Genomic DNA, 10,707 nt, shown 5'->3' with positions numbered 1-10,707 from the left:
CGGTGCGCAGTTTGGCACCTAGACTTAAACTCCTGGTTATTCACTCGAGCAAACATGCCTTTGGCTCTGTTTTATGTCGCAGGGAACTATTCGGATGCCATGTCTGTGTCCAATCTTCATCAAATCATGGGTCAATCCATGATCATATGGTACCACTGACCACTTATTTCTTTGTGTAAAGAAATAATGTAAAGGGCATCCTCGGAAAGAGGAGCCCTCCAAGCTTACTTTGCATGCGCTTTTACTGCTGATTCTGATCACATGTCGGTGACAGCACTTTGCAAAGTGTGGAGGCCACGCGCTCCTGTGTTCTCTCTTATACTGCTTCTAGCTGTACTATGTCGTATACGTACATGCCAAAGTTATTGGCACGAGCACAAGACTGCCCGTCTTAATTGCGTGATAGAAAACGTTATGCGCTCACATAACCTTTACTGTGTTGAAGAGCTGGAAAAGAGCAGACATTTTCTGCCAGTAAAATAGTCTGTCTCATAATCATTATCATCATCATTTTCTATCCCTTAAAGGCCCCAAGTGGGGTATTACATTCGGGGGGGGGGGGATCGATAATATATGTATCAGTGGTCAGTAAATGAAAAACGGAACAGGCACTACAATGCAGTAATACAACAGCAATACAAGAATACCATAAATTGTACCTGAGCACAATTCAAAAACTCCTAAAACAGACTATGGGCAGTATAAGAGCAAAAACAAATGCAACATAGACCGCAATCACATAAACTCGAAAGAATAAAAATTGCACAGAAAGGAAACCATTGTAGTTCTTCGTTTAGATGGGCAGCGAGTATAGTCGTAAATTTAAATGTCGTGCTTGGAGGCAATTGATTCGGGTAATTTATTCCATGCTGCAATTGGTCTAGGAAAAAGGACCTGTTGAAAGCACCAGTCTGACCATGAAGACGCTGAATGCTCATTGAATTATAATGGCAACGAGAAGTGCGTAGTGGCGACTCTAAGAGCAAGTTTGGTCAATGAGGACAAAGTTGTGCAATTTTCCGTCGGAATTTCCAGTGGGTGAAGGTCAAGGGAGGCTTTGATACCAGTTATGTAATCCAAATAATGTGCGCTAATATGTTGTTATCTGAGCACTGTTGCGATACAGTGCTTGTCGTTCAGACTTAGCACTGTATGCCACTGCTTTTTTAGAGTACAAACATTTTCGTTGAATTGGGAACCAGAAATCTTGCATCTAGAAAGAAAAGTGCAAATTTTCTTAGGCTCACTCATTCAGAATGCACCTTGAATATTTTAATCTGAGCGCTCGCTTTAGCTGTTTCATCTGAGGCAGTTGAGACCATTGCGCATTATTTTGAGCAAGTGAGTCCATTTAACCGAGCAGCTGGCGGGTATGTATGTAGGCACACCTTCTTCCTGTAGGTATTGCTCTATGTGCACTGGAATATGGACACTGCCTCCTTGCATTCCAATCTTATAGTTGGTGCTGTGCAGTGGTAGCTCATATGTCTGTTGGTTGTACAATACATAGCTGCCTCTTGTGGTGCCACCTCAAGGACGATTTCTAAACTCTGTGATACCTTTTTGATTATGTCTGCAGACCTTGTGCAGGAGCAAATGGAAAAAAAGGTTATTTTCTAAGGCCCTGACAAAGGCAAATAGGTTTTACTCAGTAGCATTGTTGGTTGCTGCACGACATAGTGCAAGTGATTTCTAGCTGAGTAGCATCTTTGTGTTGCTCTGTGCTGTCGGTTGCTAAATAAGTTTGGGAAATTTAAACTTCACCCATCTGAAGCTCGGATGCGCAGTGTTGCTCATGTTTTCTTTGTGTAATGTTCTGTTGTTTTATAGAGTTGCCAGAACTTGTTGACGTCTTCAATACTTCTGGGATGGCTGCTGCAGTAGCAGGAAATACTGGAGGTGCTGAGTGTTTTATCCGTCCTGTAAGTGTTGATCAACTGTTGCAATGAAAATTAAGTTAACCTGTAGCCCTTTATAAGAGGCACCTATTCTACTTTATTTTTTTATACCTGTTGCTAAGAATGATTCTCTCAGAAAGTACTGTGTGTCAAGTTAGGCAGTGTAAATGCCTCATTGGGGGTCTGAAAATTGACCTGACAGAGCTGCACAGTCTAAGCAGTAAAAAATCTAATCATCCCAGATACACCTTGAGTTTTACTATGAACAGAGGAGTTTAACATCAAGTCTAAACAAAGTTTGTTGTGCTGTTGGGACCATGAAGGTGGCACATCTATTAGATCAAAGTGGGGAATTTGCTTGTACGGTGAAAGAGCACTGAACAAGTGTGAGGGGGAGCCTCAGTTAGCAAGCCGAGCCAACATTTCGACAAAGGGACTTGTCTTTATCTGGGCAGCACAATTATTGGTGGAGGTTTTAAATACGCTTTTGCTTCCGAAGAAGGAAAAACTAGGAGGGGGGGGGGAGGAGAAAGAAGCAGGGCTAGAAGTGAAAGAATGTTTCCTTGGGTATGAATTTCTATGAGCATGGAACCAGTGCTTCCATCATCGCATGAAAAAAAAAAGAAAAGCAGCAGCAACAAGAAAATCTAATATGCGAAGTAGATGATTGTCAGCACCTAAAGCAGGTTCGATGCTGACACGTGTATCTTGAAAGGGGACAGGTAGAACGAAAGGAAGAAGATGGTTTACCCGGTATGAAGGAGTACTGAACAAGGGGGTAAAAGGGGTACGCCTCAGTTCACAGGTCGAGCCAACGTTTCGACAAGTGGACTCGTTTTCGTCTGGGCAAAGTGATCATCACTGGCAGGGGTTTAAATACGCTTTTGCTTCCGAAGAAGAAAAGTTTAGGAGGGGAAAGTGGGTGAGAAGAAAGTAGGTGAAGGAGTGTGGAGGGGAGGATGGGTGAGAAGGAAGTAGGTCATGAAGTGAAAAAATAAATAAATCTTGAGTACATATTTCTCAGCCTGGAACCAGGCCTCTTGTGGCCTGAAAAGAAGTAAAAGCAGCATACCAGGAAAAACTACAATACCGGGTAGATGATTAGTCACCACATAAGAGGGTTTGGTGCAGATACACCTTACAAAGGGACAGGCTTTGCAAAGGGTTCTGATAATGAATATATCTAAGGGGGCCAATTCTTAAAACTTTCTGCAAAGCTGATGGTGGTGGGGGGGGAAGAGGGGGAGGTGAGTACAAAGTCACAGGATAATAACCGCACAGTGAACCACAAATGACATGCAAAAAAAACTCAAGCACCAAGTGATAAGGGGGAAATGTGTTTGGAGAAACATGTACAGCTTATGCTATTGCAGAAGGGAATTAGTGTACATGCGTTGTGAATACGGGCGGCGCTGCATGCAGCGACGGCCACGCGCTCCGAGTGTTGTTTCCCCGAATAGTTATGTTGCATAGGGAATATAATTAAGGGATTCTCTTAAGTGGTGACTGATCATCTACCCGCTATTGTAGTTTTTCCTGGTATGCTGCTTTTACTTATATTCATGTACATATTTACCATTATTGCCATCAGCGCTTGCAATAAGTTAGCGAGCACTGGCGGATGCAGGCATGTACAGTGTTTTCGTCTTTTCAAAGAAAGTGTCTGAGATTGGCATTCTGCGTAGTCGGTCTGGATGTACACGTTTTTTAATGGCAGGTGCATTTGCTATGAAATGCCTAGACATTTTTGATATGCGAAATATTCAGCTCCAATTTGTACTTCTCGGTTAAGTTTGTCATTCAAGTTTCACGCCCCAAAGCGACTCAGGGCTTGAGAGACGATGCTCTGGAGGGTTCGGGCCAACTGGGATTTTTTAGGTTGCAGTAAAATCACAGTAGACACGGGCACCTCGATTTCCCCGTTGGAACGCAGCCACTGCGGCTACGATTGATCCCGCCTCCTCGGGGGCACAAGACGAACGCCCTAAACAGCAGTCGAATGCCGCAGCAGTGAATTTGTACCTTTAGGTGACTAACTTCATTATCAGATGCCAGATGTCATAACATTTCTTAATAACGTCGATGCGAAGGTTTCCAGCTTGTCGTCCTATCAGAACAATAAAGCATCAGAGACACTATTTTTGGTAGCGCCAACAATTCGTTCGATTATTACATTATTATAGAAAAAACATATGGTGAGTCGTCATCGCATACAGCAAGAAACCTAGCCAGGGCGGTCTCCTGGAAAACGAACTTAAGAAGAAGTATAGAGCATCGAGGCAGAGGGTCGCAGCTTGGCAGGGATTTTCACAGATTGAGAATGGTAGTGTGGTATCCCAGGAGTAGTGTGGTGGTGTGGCATACAATAGGAAGAATGGGTGTACTCAGTCGTCTCACGCAGTTTAGTCTCCCAATTCTTATGCCCTGCGTCCACGTACATGGCTAGCATGTTGATAAGGGTACTGCTAACACGGACAGCAAAACCATTTGTCTAGAGCTGGTATCACGTGGAGTGTCGGGAAGTTACAGCGCACAAACGAATGAGCTCTAAATTAGCGCAGAATTGGCGGCGCCGATTAGTGATGATAGTTAGTGGTGACCTGTGTATAAAGATCACAGCGTTTATGAGAAAAGGCGACGCGTAATGTCCTTACAAAATGGAATAGCGGCGATTTGGCAGTAGCATGTGAGGTATTCGGCGCAGATTATAATCCAGCTATTGCCATTCAAGGACTTCGGAAACGTACCTACGAGGTGAATGCCCACTTGATCGAATGAAACTTACGGGACCAACACTGAAGGCAGGAAGCCAGATGGAATGGTGGTGAGATGTTTGCGATGTTAACACTTGTTGAAAATGGGTTCGCATTGTTCAATCCTTTTGCGCATTCTGGACCACTAGCAATTTCCTTGATCATGGTGGGATGTTCGAACTGTTTCCAGATGCCGAGAAGTCGGATTAGCGGGCATACACGTAATATGCCAATGCAACATGTCTTGGGAACCCCGAGTATTATGGCTGGCGGACATGGGATTCTCTTTTACGTAGGAGGTCATGACACGCACAAAATCAGCTTTTAGCTTCGCTGGCATCGGCGGTGCCAAATAGATGCTGCAGAATCTTGTCCTATTGCTGCTTTTTTTTTCTTGAAATCTTTCGGTTGGGGAAAGCCTGCTCAAGGGCCGAAAATTTGTTTCAAAATTGTAGCTGTGGGATCGAGTCGTGGCCACTGGCATTGTAGAAATGTATTTTGCGTCTGCATGACGCCTCCCGCTTTCTTAACCCCTGGCGAACTCATATTACGGTAGCCGGCGGGCTCTGCCAGCGAATTGACCATATGGGGCTGGAAGGTTCTGCAGCCAACAAATGAATAATAATCAATTACGACACTGAAAGACGGTAAACTATGCAGCGCGGAAATGACAACCAGGCATTGCTGTTCGGTAACTAATTTAGCTCTGGCTTGGTCATGGTACGACTTGCGTAAGAAATAATAAGTTTTTCTTCCTCGTTGTGCTGGACAAGAAGTGCACCGAAACTGATTCCTCTATAGCGTCCGTGTGAACTTCTGTTGATGTAGCAGGATCGAAGTGGCTTAGAATTGGCTTGGATAGTAAAAGAAAGACAAACTGACGGAATTACGGGTCTCACTATGGTGGCCAATTCTAAAGTGACGTTTTTGTTGAGAACGCACTTCAGAGCGCAGGCCACGTCACAAATGTGATACGAAGACAACCCTAGAAAACTGTAGAGCTTCTTGAGTGTCTACGGCGAAATAAATTGAATCAACAGGGGTGCTTTTTTGAGCCAGTGAGTCAGCGCTTGTGAGTCAGTGATTGCGTGAATCTCTCGGTTGGTTGCGTCTCCGTAGGTGATAACCCACACGATCGCCGCAACTTCCGCTTCCGTGATATACAGTGCGGGCTGTATATGCTGTAGACTTTTGTGTGAGTCAACCACTACGGCTGCTGCTGCGGGCGATTTATGCTCGTCATCATCATCATCATCATCATCAGCAGCAGCAGCAGCAGCAGCAGCCTGAATATACCCACTGCAGGGCGAAAGCCTCTCCCATATTTCTCCACTTAACCCGGTTCTGTGCTAGCTGCATCCACTTGACCCCTGCGAACTTCTTAATCTCATCCGCCCACCTAACGTTCTGCCGCCCCGTGCTACGCTTTCCTTCCCTTGGAATCCAGTTTGCTACCCTCAGCGACCATCGGTTATCCTCTCTTCGCACTACATGTCCTGCCCATGTTCATTTCTTCTTAATTTCTACTAGAATGTCGGTAACTTGAGTTATTTCTCTGACCCACTCTGCACGCTTTCTATCTCTTAATGTTACCCCTACCATTTTTCGTTCCATAGCCCTCTCGGTTGTCCTCAACTTAAGTAGAACTCTCTTCGTTCGCCTCCACGTTTCAGCCCCATATGTGAGTACAGGCAAGATGCAACTGTTGTATACTTTCCTCTTGAGCGCTACCGATAAGGTGCTAGTCATAGTCTGCGAGTGCTTGCCAAATGCGCTCCATCTCAATCTTATTCTTCTTGTTATTTCTGTATGCTCGTGTAGAGTGGCATCTGCATATAGAATTTTCGGACTCCGTTCCACTTAGCGCCTAATGTAATTCACTCTTGTTTTTCTTCTGCCTTGGTTGTGGACTGAAGACATGTTCTTTGGGAGTGGTGCCACATGTACTGTCTCCCGGTATGAAATAGGAATGCTATGTTTTGACTGGATGGCTTGCAGGTCCTCATTCATAGTGAAGACTAAATGAAGTCGTCACGGTGCATCTTTGAGCTGGAGGTTGATGCCCGCGTGCTCGGTTAGAGACGCTCCGTATAAAATTCATTGTCGCTCATAATGATGCGGTGCTTGCATAAGTGTGGCACGTTAATAAGCTAAAACCATTTCAGAAGGTGACCCAGACCTCTTGGGAAAATGGCACGCTTTCTTATGCCGCCCCGTAAGGCGAGTGATTTATGTCGAGCTCTAAATAGTGTCAGGCTTCCACGGCTCGGTCAAAGAAATCTTAAATTGATGAATGGTTCTAATAGCCTATCGCTCATATGCCCAGCATGAGTGCATTGCTTAGGTATTGTGCGAACCGTCAAACTTCGTCAGCGGCATTTTTTTCCAGCGCTCTCCTACATATTTTGAAATTTGGATTTCATAGTTGTTTACGGACCAAGCTGTTCGTAACAAAACTTCATCCAGTGGAAAATAAGGAAAAACAGCTTATACTAAGCCTAAAAATTCACATGGGGTTGTGAGCGCTGTCAGAGCCTGTTACAGTCCTTAAGCCTCTGTTACGAACTGATAATCCAGTGGGTTAACAGCGTCAATGAAGACGATATTGTCAGCATTTGTCCTGACAAATACCCATAAATCTGCAGTTCTCCTTTTAAGCCTAAACATTGGTACCTTCGTTGGTCTTCGACACTGAGGGTACTGATAAGTATTGCACTGCCACGCGTCAGCTGGAGGTGATCACCTCCAGTCACTTCGATAAGGTTACACAAGAGTTTCCACGCGTTATGCCACGTTTTTCTGGAATAGGCAGGAACACTGAAGAAAGGCAGAATGCTACTAATATAATGATTCATAAAGCGCGGTCCTCAGAACGTAAAACTAGACTCTAGTCCTTGCCGCTCTTCTGTGATTTCCGGCATTCAAAACGAAGTAACGAATAGACAGCGCCACCAGCTTATAGTAGACTGTTTATTTTAAAAGGGCATAAGGGCATTCCGTTTGGAGAGAATACAGGTGCTATCTTCGACAGCACATGCCCTCGGAAAACCAGAGCAGAAGCTTGGCCGGAATACACGATTTAGGAGATGGACTCCTACATAGTGTCAACATGGTCGACTCTTGCTTCGGATTCAGGGGAGCTCCGCTCCTCGCCCCAGTACGATGCACCGACAAGTGACTGCAGCAGAACCGCTGGAACAGCAGAAAGCAAATCCGTTTTTTTTTTTGGCGCACTACTGCATTGTGTTTGTAATGCACTTGATACTCTGTACTACATATCGTGTGTGAAGTTGCTTCACTTACACAGAGTGCAGCTGTCAGAGAATATTTTGCATTTTGATATCAACCGGCCCTCATAAAACACCCAGCAGGAGAGAACAATTATATTACGAATTTACAGTGGTCAACGTGCGTCATGACTAACTTGCACAAATCAGAGACTTAGCAATTTTGTAATAAATTACGTTGCACTATCAATTAACTAGTACCATATAACGAGTGTTCGGAATATTCAAATGAACTCCAGAGATACCTTCTCGAATAAACGTTCTAATCAAGAGAAATCCGTTTGGAAAAAAAATGCACGTTGCTGAACATATCAAAACAAATGAGTTGACTGCATGTTGTTCTTAACTTGTTTTAGACTGCACCTAACTGTCGCTCTTTTCTTCATTGACAGCAGAATTTTCTTCGTTAATGCGGGAAGCAGCAGTTCGTTGTTCTTCATATTGAGAAATATTTGTGCCGAATGTTATGTAGTAGACTTAACGCGCCTTAATTTACGTGATATTCCGTGACAATCTTACTAGGATCACAAACGGTTTTACAATAATAGTACACATACGCGAAAAGCTGCGCATTGCGTGCTTTGCCAATAAGCGCTGCGGCTGCCGCCAAATAGCGTACGCAGCATGCGCCTGAAATTTGTGTATACTCTGTGATTTTTTTTTAAATTTTCTGATATCAGACAGACAGAGAAGTTCAAACTTATTTGGCATGGGTAATTGTGTCCTTTGAAGGAGTTCGTACATTTCGTCGTTGCGTGTTAGGAAAGAACCATGCTCCACGACTAGCACTTTTCATGCGATTTAGGTTGGAGAAGGAGGAATTTTCGAACAGCTTCTTTTCCAGCAAGCCCCTTTTGCGGCCCAGCTGTAGGTTTCTCTGTTGTTTCTGGTTTTATTGTCGCGTATTCTTGGATAATTAACAATATTAGTTTAAACACAAAGTATATCAGACGCATACCTGAGAGCAAAGCCCCCATAAATATGTATCTTGAAAGACCAGCCATGGCAATGAGTCCTGCAAGAAAAAAGAACATAACATAAATTTGTAAACGTTTTCAACCCTGTGTGTTTAGTTATCTATAGAAGTACCATCATGATGTAGATTGTTATCTGAACTGATTATGAAGGACAGTGCTTCCGGCCAAAACTTCAAATTGCCACGTATCTGTTGCTATGCAGAAAAATTTTATTCTAAAATACAAGGCGATTTTTATATCCGTGTATTAGTTACTACGGCAACTGTGAATTATTGTCGTTAAATATGAAAGCAGGGAAATTGACCTTTATTGAACAGAACACAGACAATGCAAGAGATTATATGGGATATGCTTTGAAAGGGTGATATGTAAATTCGTCAAGTTAGACTTTGCCTCCTAATCTTCTCCAGGGTGAGGTGAAAAGATGGCCGCTTTTTGTATTGTACTATGATATCTGGAAATATTTGAAATTTACCTCCTGTGAAATTGGCTATTCATCTCTAAGTACATGATAAAAAAAATGGACTGCTACATTTCTTACGACATTCTTCTATTCCTTGCTGATGGCAAAAATGAGTAACCATAAGTTAAAGTTTATGATGGGCGAAACGTTTCAGCGAGACAGATGATTTTTAGATAAAACACTGCTACAGCTAAGCATAGTGGCTTATCGCATCATTCGTTGTGAGTTGACAGAGAGTCAAGTATACAGCTCGTCCGCCCAACCAGGCTGTTAAGGAAACGACCCGCGGTCAACGCTGTAGGTCCGGTTCCGAGAAATCTTTCAGGAAACCTGTGCCATGACAAATGGCGGTGATGGCGAAGGGAATGCGACGCTGACATCAGTATTCGGTAAGTATGCTTGGTCTTATCTGCCAATTGGCGGTATTGCTCTTTAACGAGGGAGCGAAAACCACTAAACGCACGTAGCGCAGCATCCGGTTATCGGTCGGGCCCACATCAAAAGACTGGCGGATCATTGTTGTGAGCGGGAGGAAGGTCGGCAGGAACACCTTTAAGGTTGGATTGTTTACGGAACGGAAGGGATAAGCTGGCCCGCATGTCGACACGGCTAATTCTAAACTGCTGTAGCGAGAAGCATTGCAATGATACACCTATATAGGTGTCTGGATTCGTGCGTTGTGGAGCACTCACATTCTCGCGCAGCAACGGCTTCTGCTTTACTGGTTGTTCTGGAATGTCCATTAAATCTGAAGAAATGCATTTTTACACAGCAAAATATCGCCCGGTTGGAATCAATCATCAATATCAAGGAGCCGGCTACAGCAGCAACGATTTCTCTCAGCGGGGCGTCCTTGCTAAATAGGTTCGGTAAAATTTATAGATGGAAACGCTTCCGATCGAAAAAAGATTATACGCAGTAGTAAGACTTACCCAAGGGTTGTAGCGTTGCTATATGACTTCACACAAGAGCTGTGTACTGAACTGCTGCCTGTGCAGCTAATTTTATATATCCCAAAAACCTGGGCTCAGTCATGATTGGAATGAAAAAGAAAAATTAATTAAAGTTTACTGACACCGCAAGTCATGATTGCATTCGTGTAAGTAAAAAGAGGCGGGCAGATTAAAAATAGGGCATTGTGAAAGCTATTTTGATATACTGCTGCTTCAGACAATCGAAAATCTGATGTCATTAATTTAAACGAAATTGTTTCGTAGAAGCAGCTTCCAGTCCACTTGCGTCCGCTACAAATGAGAGTGGTTAATTGTTTTAATTCAGCAGGGCAAGGACGGAGGTATTTTTTTTGCAAATCATTTTATAACATTGGAC

The 10,707-nt window shown here is 43.7% G+C and overlaps 1 long non-coding RNA gene across 1 annotated transcript; it reads right to left on the bottom strand.

The window, feature by feature from the left end:
* Positions 1-7,607: 7,607 nt before the first annotated feature.
* On the bottom strand, positions 7,608-10,362 carry LOC146189000 (uncharacterized). The gene is made up of 3 exons (XR_014707620.1): positions 10,311-10,362; positions 8,897-8,953; positions 7,608-7,843 (listed from the first exon to the last, which is right to left on the bottom strand). It is a non-coding gene; the product is annotated as an uncharacterized LOC146189000 (long non-coding RNA).
* Between the last annotated feature and the right edge of the window lie 345 nt (positions 10,363-10,707).

The sequence above is a fragment of the Amblyomma maculatum genome, chromosome 5, assembly GCF_055883805.1.
Source record: "Amblyomma maculatum isolate TAMU_Amacu chromosome 5, ASM5588380v1, whole genome shotgun sequence".
NCBI classification, from domain to species: Eukaryota; Metazoa; Arthropoda; class Arachnida; order Ixodida; family Ixodidae; genus Amblyomma; species Amblyomma maculatum.
Note: the sequence above shows the minus strand (reverse complement) of the source record. Positions and strands in the feature narration are given on the sequence as shown.